The sequence below is a fragment of the Propithecus coquereli genome, unplaced genomic scaffold (genome assembly GCF_000956105.1).
Source record: "Propithecus coquereli isolate 6110/MARCELLA unplaced genomic scaffold, Pcoq_1.0 Scaffold6, whole genome shotgun sequence".
NCBI lineage: Eukaryota > Metazoa > Chordata > Mammalia > Primates > Indriidae > Propithecus > Propithecus coquereli.
In genome coordinates this window covers 11,841,297-11,852,273 of record NW_012151951.1, presented here as the reverse complement: position 1 = coordinate 11,852,273, position 10,977 = coordinate 11,841,297, and the positions used below count along the sequence as shown (strand labels likewise).

The 10,977-nt window shown below is 40.3% G+C and overlaps 1 pseudogene; it reads left to right on the top strand.

Moving 5' to 3' along the window:
- Window positions 1-1,912: 1,912 nt before the first annotated feature.
- LOC105822198 lies at window positions 1,913-2,371 on the top strand (annotated as a pseudogene).
- Window positions 2,372-10,977: the final 8,606 nt, after the last annotated feature.

Here is a 10,977-nt window from a genome sequence, read left to right as displayed (position 1 = left end):
AAGACACTGACGAAAGCTCACTTTTTCAATGGCGCTTAACCAGCCTACTCTGTTTAATACCACAACCTGCCCATCCCAACTCCGCACACTCCTGCCCCCCCTTACAACCCATTGCTTTTCATCTACGGGCCCATCACCTTCTTTTATATACATGTGTGTGTGTGTGTGTGTATTTATATATGTGTATATAATATATAACGTACATTATATACATATATAACACATTACATAGGCATATCTGATATATAACATGTTATATATGTATATATAATATATGATGCATATTAATACTATATATAGTATATAACACATATTACATGTATAATTAACATATATACTATGCTTATTGTTTATTGTCTCTATTTTCCAGTAGAATGTTGGCTCCACGAGGCGGGGGTCTCTGTCTGTTTTATCCACTGATATATCACAAGCACCTAGTGCAGAACCTGGACCATAGCAGGTGCTCAGTGTATGAATATATACGAGCGAGTGCAGAAGGGAAAGGATAAATTCTGAGGCCGAGTACTTTGTTACAGACAAAACAAGTCAGTCGGTGAAATGCACAACTTTCAAGCTCTCTGAAGTCTCAAGGATCCCAGTTTATAGCCCCAGCTCTCCCTGACCTGAGGGGCAGAGGACAACATCTGTGGCTTAGGATTTTGCCTGTCACTGGCAGTGATTGGTAGCCTCAGCATCTTACATGGTTAAATATTTACAATAGAAGAGAGAACGCCAACACCTGCTGGACCCAGGGCCCCTGAGGAGCACTGTGCAGGTGGTGCAAGATGTTCATAACCGGCACTGTGGCTTTGCCTGATCAACATTCCTTTCCCATCTGGATGACACTTCACACCCTCACCTTCCAGTAGCCAGGAAGGCTCCACCCTTCCCTCCTGGCACCCTGACAGGGATGGTTACACCCAGGCAAGGGATCATGAAACTCCTCCTTATTGAATAGTTGTAATGTGCTGGACACTATTTCATTTAATTACACAGATATCCATAAATCAAGTTCCTAGTGCAGAGGCTCCAAAGGGTAGAATAGTCTATGGGAGGTGCTCACAAATTGCTTATGGAAGCAATAACAACCTGAAGTGTTAGGGATAGGACAGAGTCTCCCCACTCCTCTCAGCAGTGATTAAGTCTGGTGATTAAGTCCTGCCAAAGTCACAAGTTTTGTCGGTTGGTGGTTCCATGAAGGTACAAGTCCGTGTCCTGGTATCTTCCCATCTTTGCCGTCTGACAATCAGTCTTTGATCTGCCTCCTTACCTCCTCACTCCACTGCTCTCCAGCCAACCCATCAAGGTTGGGAGCCGTGTATTTCATCCCTGAAGCTCACAGGCTATTTTCACCCATGGGTAGAGGAAGACAAATCAATTTAACAAAAAGTATTTAAGTGCCTTTCATGCCTCTCACATATATTCATTGTGTGCCCCCTATAAGCCAGGCTCTTTTATATTCATAGACACTAAGGATTCAGCAAATATGAGAGACAGATCCCTGTTCCCATGGAGCCCGCTTTCTACTATAGTAGAGGGAAAATGATACCTAGACAAAGATTTTTTAAAGATCAAAATATCAGATGGCAGAAAATGCTGTGTGGAAAATTAAGAACCTCTATGAAGAGGTGATCTTAAACTAAGATGTGAAGGCCAAGACAAAAGTGCAACATGCCAAGATGATGAGGAAGAGCACTCAAGGCAAAGAAAACAGCTAGTGCAAAGGTCCTGAGGCTGGAATGCGCTTGGGGTACGTGAGGCAGAGAAAGAGGCTACTGTGGGCAGAGGAGAGTGGGCAGAAGGGAGAGTGGGCATGGGTGAGGCAGGAGAGGTAGCTGGGATTTGGTCAGAGCTTTTGTGGACTCAGGAAAAGTGTGTGGATTTTACCACCAAGATAACCCCGACCCTGGTGATGTCCCTCCAACCGGTAACCACTCCAGTACCAGAAACCTGTGAAAGCCGAGACAGCTGTGTTTTCTGTTTTAATGCTAGCACCGTTAATACTGCCTGCTTTTGGATAGAACATAAAGATGAGAGCTACTGATCATATAATTCAACAGTTAGTCATTGTCATGTGGTGAACAGGACAGACTTCTGTTCCGTGCCCACTACCGCTCCAGCGCCAACCAATTCTACCAATTCTCCAGCTGAAACCACAACTCTGCCTTCCTCGTCTACAATTTCCACCGCAGTTCCCACATCAGGTACAACAAATACCACTTTAAGCCCAACCTCACAGCCTAAGAGGAAGTCTACCTTTGATGCAGCCAGTTTCACTGGAGGAATTGTCCTCGTCTTGGGTGTACAGGCTATAGTTTTCTTTCTTTATAAATTCAGCAAATCTAAAGAACGAAATTACCACACTCTGTAAACAGACCCTGTAGATTAACAAGGACTGGTGATTCATTCAAGTCACTCTCTGAACCCAAAATACTATCTTTCAAGATGTCTCACGTGGAAGATGCTGTTTCAGGATCTTTATATTTCCAAAGGATGCATAAGGATATCTGGAAGCATCGTCCTTGAAGAAAAATCGGTTAAGTCATTTTGTTCAACAGAAATATTTAAAATATGCTCCATGAATCATCGTGGCTGTCTTCTTTTGTTTTAAATGGCTGCTGCTGTGGGATTGTTTTTCCCTTGACATGCCAAATGTAACTTTCTGTAAATGATGGAAAATGTTGTCTTGTGCAGACAACATCATGCCTCTTGGCAGTTTAAATTTAGTCATTTTAAAGCCTGGAAGCTGTATTATTTCTGTCCTAACTCAAGATGTAATTTAATAAACAGAATTGAGGAGAGTGTGCCAAATGAGTACCGATCAGGTAGATTTGGGACTATCATTTCAAAATTGGAATAAATTTATAAATTTAGTACTACTAAAATAAATAAGTAAAGCAATGAATGCAAAAGAAGTGTATCTTCAATCCCTAAAGCAACTGAGAGAGAAATCTGCTGTGTGCATATTCGTAATAACGTGCACAACCAACACACATGCTTGTGACTTTGAAATGAGTTGAGATTAAAAAATTAAATCGCAGCTCATAGTTTCCCGGGTCCTTTCATCACTGCCATAGAATTCAACATACATAGTAGGTCTTGTTCATAATCAAAATACTATGATAAAAAACAAAGATAGAGGCTGTTATCCTCATTATACAGAAGGGGAAACTGAGATGCAGGTGAAAAAATAAACAGGGGCTCAGGAGTGAAATGCTTGGCCCAAGGTCACACAGCTAGTCCCCCGTAGTGCCAGACGTCCCGGTGCCTTAGTCAATCTGTGTTCTTTCTACCAAGAGGCATGGTTTTGCAATCAACTACTACACTATTGGGTATCCGTGGGCCCCAAGGAGAGAAGAAAAACGAAGCTCAGAAGAAAGAGACTAACTGAGACCTTAGCAGAAGCTCAAAGCCAGCATCTATGGAGCATGCCACGGAGAGAGCAGGCAAGATCCCTCCCCTTAAGAAATTTAGAGTGAGAGGGTAGTAGGCACCTACTACGTACCAAGCATTGTACTAGGTGCCGGAAGTGCAAAGATGAACCAGACAGAGTACCTACTTTTAAGGAACTTGACTGTCTATAAGAGATAGAAAATATATACATATTTGAAAAATGTTAAAACGAAACCGTAGACTGGGTCTATACTACACCAAAATCATCTATGGAGTTAGCAAATTCACCTTTATTAACATATCCTGCAAATTTACTGAATTCATTTATTCTAACAGATTTTTGGTGGAATCTTTAGGGTTTTCTATATAAGTTCTGGGGATCCAATGTACACATGGTGACTATAGTTAATAATATGTCTTGTTTGCTTGAAATCTGTTGAGAGAGCAGATTTTAAGTGTTGTCACTACTCCAACACACACACACACACACACACACAAATGGTAACTATGGGTGGTGATGGATGTGTTAATTTGATCGTGGTAATTGTTACACATATATACATATATCAAATCATCACAGCTTGAATAAATGCAATTTTTATTTGTCAATTAAATTGTTTTTTTTAATTGGTTGTTTTATTTTTTTAATTAGTCACACTGGTTTTCTGGCATTTTGCAATTGAAGTAAAGCAATTGCTTAATTATTTTTATCTAGGCCAGTATCTTAGTAACTACTGCAGTTATTCATGGATTCACAGAGTTACAATTATTTATGCTGACAACAGGTGCCAGACGCAGCAACCACACACTAAACATAAAAAGCATTTATTAATAATGGTAGTGATAATACAGGAGCCAAGCCAGTTTGGGTTAACCAATGAATTCTTCCTAGAACAGCTGATTTGAAATCAGACTTGTCTTAAGAGGCTTGTTTGGGTAGAGAAAAAGGAAATAATTACTAACTACTGTCGACTTCTCAAAAGTGTCCTAATTTTTTTTATGATAAGAAGAATAAGACTGTAGGAAAAATTTTGTACTCCAGTAGAAAATTATGCATTGTCTTGAGGAGGCCCCTCTAGTTATCTAATTCCATTCCTACAGAAGCTATTTTACCATCTGTAAGTTGTAGATAACTGATAGCAACGCAAAATAGTTCTTGTCTATAGACATGCAAGTTCTGTCCCGTCTTGTAGAAGAGCCACTGACTTCCCTCCTCCCTTCTAGAAAACCAGTTTTGTTTCCATTTTCACATTTGTTTCAATATTTCTCACCTATAAATGTATCCGTTCTTCAGATTCTCTTTTGAACCAGTCGTAACATCTTCCTAGTTCCCTCATAGATTAATGAGTAGAATAAAATCTTTAACGTGTTCATTTTGATGTCAGTATGAGGGTCATGACTTCACCTTATTTTAAAAGTTGCATTTGAATAGGATAAAAGATAATATAAGAAATATAAGCAATATAAGAAAGTGGCAGAAACTGAGGGGAAGAGGAAGGGACAAAGGACTAAAGGCTGTTTTCTTGTAATGTCTTGAGGAAATAAATTAGTTAGAAGTCAGGTCTTCTGAGGGAGTCAACTAGATTGAAATTTTTCTTTTTTCACATCTGTTTTTCTTTTGAATTGTGGCCTTAGCGGGTGGTGGGGAAATTAGTGTGAGTTGTGGCATTGGTGTGTGTTGGGGAAAGTCTTCTCCCAACCCAGAAAGCCTCACCACAAAGAAAGAGAAAGAAAACGCTTTTATTATTGAATAAGCATCAAACCAGAAAGTGACGTACATGCCAAGCGATCCACTAAGAGATCACAGAGACAGAAAGCTCAACCTTTCACGTAGCCACGCAGACACAATCCATCACACGCGTGTTCTTAAGATAAACAATAATTGGTTCTCAAGGAAGAGGAGTTGACAGCACCATTTATGATACATAGTTCATTCTAAATTCACCTGGTAGGTGGAGTGACCACCTGTGTTAGTTAATTGACTTTATATAAAGGAAAATAAACTTCTTCTATCTTTTTTGACAAGAAGTAGTTTGGCCACTGGGTTCTGGCACATGCTAAAATCAGGCTCCAACCCTCCCACATAAGTTGGGATACAGGAACACTATCTTCCCTGGATGTTCACATGCTAAAGACATGGCTCCCAAGTCCTTGAGAAAGACATTCTTGGGTCCTAAAGCTGGCAAAAGGTTTTTTAAAATTTTTAAAGGATTTCATATATTTCGAAGAGAACTTACAAGTTTTCTAAAGTAAATACTCTAAGAAAAGGGACCAGGTCACATCCCTTCCCTTATTTTTAACAGGGAGAATTAAGCCTGTTATTTTAAACTTTAATTTGCCTTCCATGTGTACATCATCACTCAGGTAACTGTAGTGTCGACTGCCCAGTTGGAGGTGTGAACAATGCTCTCCCCCCAAACTGTAATGCTCAGCCCCACATGCAAGCCCAGTTCCGTCTCCTAAAGCCCCGTGTGAGTATAATAAGCATTGGAAGATGGGGAAAGGGAGGCTCAAGCTTGTTTGGCATTTGAGGCTGAAGGATGCCCCCATCGCCACCAGATGGGGGCACTTCCTGGAAGGGTTATTCTAGTGTCACAGATGTCCTAAGGGACTTTCCACTTGCAGCAGTTTCGACTGAAGAGTTCCTTGAAAGAGGACAAGCACGTGCCCACAGTTTAGTTCAGTCAGGGGTTCTCAAGAGAGCAGCTCTTTTGACAGCTCTTCTGCAAGGAGATGAGTCAGCTCCAAGAAACCTGGGTGAGGCCAAATTCCAGCAATGGCCACCTCACAGGCCAAGAACTGTTCCCTTATCCTCTCTTCACCAGTGCAGAGGCCAGCTCCTTGGTTCCATCTCTAGCCATTGTGGTAATTTTATGGCAGGAAGCTGAAATCCTGGCCTTACCTGCCACCAAATCTAGAACTGGACCATGCAGTTTTCCTCCAAACAAGGCTCCCTAACCTTGATGTTGAGGTAAGAGATTGGACTCTTGCAGTCTGTCCTTTCAAGAGGTTCTTGAGTCCCTTATATAAATTTTCCACCTCTTCTTAAAGCTATGATGCCCATTAAAGAACTTGGAAGCGGGCTGGGGTATACTGTTATATTCTTTCCCTAGAGCAATGGAGGAAAAAAGTCATAATTCCATAGCCAGGAAAGGCCGATCAAGTGATTTCTTTGGGTGATTTCTACTCTAAGTGATTTGCTGCCTCCACCTGAAAGTCAAGAAGCAGCATAATCTTCAAGTTCTGCCGTACCAGGCATCCAGCTACACATACAATTAATTAAGAACTTGAGAAATAATATTTGTCTTCTCAATGCCAAAATTCAGCTTTGAAATTAAAGTTTACATCTCCTTTGTAATGAGGGGAAAAGTGAGGTAAGTTTTAGAAGCAGACTTTGAAATCTTGGGATAGGTAATCAGATTGCTAACTAGTCCTACTGACATTCAAGAGCGCTAACATCACACTACCTTTTCACTATCTTTTTTTTTTTTTTTTGGAGATCACAGGACTGCTTAGAATTAAATTCATTTCAAAACACCCCCAAAACAGAATAGTTTTTGCTATGGTGTTGAGTCCTTTTTTCCATAACATCTGTCTTCTTAATTGGATATCATATTAATAATATTCCTAGGCCAGGAGTGGTGGCTCATGCCTATAATCCTAGCACTCTGGGAGGCCAAGGCGGGAGGATTGTTTGAGCTCAGGAGTTCGAGACCAGCCTGAGGAAGAGCGAGACCCCGTCTCTACTAAAAATAGAAAGAAATTAGCTGGACAACTAAAAATATATATAGAAAAAATTAGCTGGGCCTGGTGGCGCATGCCTGTAGTCCCAGCTACTCAGGAGGCTGAGGCAGAAGGATCACTTGAGCCCAGGAGTATGAGGTTGCTCTGAGCTAAGCTGACGCCACAGCACTCTAGCCTGGGCAACTGAATGAGACTCTGTCTCAAAAAAATAAAAAAATAATATTCCTAATAATTCGTACTTTTTTAAACATGTAAAAGAAAAGTTCAAAGCAAAATGGACTAACTACTGTGCCCATTCAAACAGCTACAGCTATCACTATAGTATTGCCAGAGCACTATTGTCTTAGCTTATCCTTGGGACTACCAAGTTGAGCAATAGGAGTGGGGATTTCCACCCAATTTCAAGGGAAATGACCCAAAGAGAAAGTTATATTCATTCTGAACAGCTCCACTACCCATGTGAGTAATCTTGGTTCATAAATTTTGTGGGCTCTGCTGATTCACTTCTCTATTTAAGATATTTATTGCCCAGGAAATAACACTCATGCCATTAGAGTCCATTTCCTCTTTGAACGATGCCAAAATTATAAAGCAGCATAGGAAAAAGCTCAACTCCTACACGTCGGTTACAACATAAATGTGAGCAAAGGAGAAAAAGTTTGACCTTTTGCAGGAATTTTCCTTTATTCGGCATTCTCGACCAATGGGAGGTTCTAAACGTGGAGAAGGAGAAGACGACAGTTGACTGACCAGAGTAGACTGCCCTGAGTGTCTGAGCCCTGGTGGGATCAGCAGGAGGCAGGGATGTGGGATTCAGGTTTGAGGGCAGGATCCGTATGTGTGTCCAGTTACCCATTAGGGAGAAAGTTCTGGCCATGCTCTTAAGAGATAATTTATAGGCCAAAATGTCAATTTACTCATTTTTTCTGCATGTGTGTGCACGCACACACACACACACAAACTGTTAAATGAACAAAATTGGCCAGGCACAGTGGCTTACGTCTGGCACTTTGGGAGGCCAAGATGATAGGATCACTTAAGACCAGGAGTTCAAAGCCAGCTCATTTCCACAAAAAATTTAAAAATTAGCCAGGCATGGTGGCATGCACCTGTAGTCCCAGCTACTCTGGAAGCTGAGGCAGAAGGATCGCTTGAGCCCAGGAGTTTGAGGTTACAGTGAGCTGTGATTGTGCCACTGCACCCCAGCCTAGGTGACAGGGCGACACTCCATCTATAAATAAATAAAAGCAAAATTCCGGCATCCATTAGTTAATACACTGATCTCCTTGTTTTTGAAAATATATTTATAAACCAAGATATTATCAGAAATTTACTTTTGAATATAGTACCTGTCTATCCTTACCTGCCTCCCCATGGAGCCTGCAAGCTCTGTTGTCTTTTTCATCTTTGTATCCCAGGGCCTGGTGCAATGCCTGATACATAGTAGATACTTAAATATTCTAATGTGATCGAATAATAAGATTCTGCATGTGATAATGTAAATGAATAATAAGATGAAATTGTAAGGTACTATATAAACAAAAAATTATGATTATGAATAAGGAATGATGTCATGAAGTTGGGACAGATGAATGTACCCATCTTTACAGTAGGAGCCATGCAAGTATGAAAGCAAACACTAGGAAGCAGATGAAGATGCACATGTATACAAGCAAGTTTAATGTCATAATGCCAGTTAATGTTTTGGATAACTTTGAGAGAGATACAAGTACAGAAAATAAGGTTTTAAAAGCATTTTACCTGACCAAAATATAAGAATGAATTGATGTAAAGAGAGAATAAATGCCACCCCAAAACTAATTTCCTTTTATTTTAAGTGTATGGTATTTAAAAAAACTTTGTGTTGGTAAAAATATTGAGATAGACCAGGGAAGATTTGGATAAACTAGTCCTGAAGTCCTTTCACAACAATACCTGCTTCTCTCCACTAGGGGGAGCAGTCTCCCCTCCACCACAGATTGCACTCCCTTCCCCCACCGACACACCAAAAAAAAAGAAGAGAAAAATCACACCTACTGTAGCTGTTTTTAATTGTCTTTTTTTCTTTCTTTCAATCACATGAATCTCAAAAAACAACTGGGCAGAAAGTTTGGGGAAACTAACCAGAATTTGAGTATACCCTGGTGTGATTTAGTGTTGGGGGAGGGAGCAGGGAAAACCATACTAGTACCACATTTTTTAAAAATCACAATTCTCATGTACTAGATCAGCTGAGAGTAATAGGAACCCAGGCAATAGGAGTAAGAAGGAGATGCAACTTCGACAGAACAGAAAAATTGCTAGAAACTGGAAATGAGGCTGGGACCCATACACATTATCCTGCCCTGCAGGTATATATTCTAAAGGAGGATGTGACCAGCCAGCTCTGGGACAAAAAGCAGAGCCAAAGTGTATTCTCACTCACTCTGCCTGGTAACAAACATCGAATCTGAATAGATATCACCTTGTTCAAAATTGAGTATGGAGAAAAAAATCATCATGAGACCTATTAAAAACCAAAACTATTAAACAAGAGAAAGGAAAAAGTATTCCAGAGATTCAGAAGCTCTGCATATTAATATATCTGAATGATTTTTTGCAGAAACCAGAAAAAATTCTGGGAAATTGTTGAGCATGCTAAGTAGAAGTGAGGAAGACATGAACTCTGCAACAGAAAAAGACGAATATAGGTTAAGATGAAAGATAAATAAGATGTGATGAAAGGGGAGAAAGAAAAGGAAGAATTGAAAAGAAATGAAAGACACGGGATAAGGAGTAAAAAAACAAAATTCATTCTTTAAAATAAAATTGCAACAGAAGACAAATTCAAATAAATTTCTCAGATGTAGAAGATAAGGACAAAACCCCAAAAAAATATGCTCACCAAAAGACAGTAATGTATATTCAAAAATGTTCATCACAATATTATCTATGACAGAAAAGAAAATAGAATCAAGCTAAATATGTAGCTAGAGGACCAGCTAAATAAATTATTCAATCTTCATACATATTAGGTAGGTTTCCTTCTGGCTGCAAGCAACAGAATAGCCACCGACTATCTCACATGAAGAGAGCACTGCAGCAGAATATCTCATAGAAAAAGCTGTCTGGAGGCAGGCAGACCCAGGTTTGGGGCAGCAGTTTAAGGATGTCATCCCAGTCCCAAGTTCTTTCTGCCTTTCTGTTCTCATCCTCAGCACATTGGCTTGTCGCTTTTAGACTTGCCAGCGTGTGGTCACAGCATGACTGGAACAGCATCAAGTATCAAGTTTTCATTTGACTGAATTGAGAGGCAGGAGACAGAGCTGCAGGTAGGGCGGGAAAAGCCTCAGTTTGGGGTACATCTTTGTCGGAGTTCTCTGCAGACTTCCCTTTACAGTTCCTTAATCAGAACTGGCACATATGGCCACTTCTCGCTGCAAGGGAGGCTTAGAGAAAAGAATGTCTACTGTTTTCAGCCTCTACAACGAGCATTAACAAGGGAGAAAGGGGCTGTATTTTTGGCGTTCGGGTGGCCAAAAATACAATATAGAGTACTCTATTGCTATTAAAAATTATGTACATCAATCTTTTTTTAATTTAAATAGATTTAGGGGGTACAAGTGGTTTTTGTTACATGGATGAATTGCATAGTGGAGAAGTCTAGGCTTTTAATATACCTGTCACCTGAATACTGTACATTGTACCCAACAGGTAAATTTGCATCCTGCACTCCCCTCCCATCTTCCCCCTTCTGAGTCTCCAGTGTCCATTAAGTCACTCTGAATGACCACGCATACCCATTGCTTAGCTCCCACTTATAAGTGAGAACATAACAGTATTTGGTTTTTTGTTCCAGGG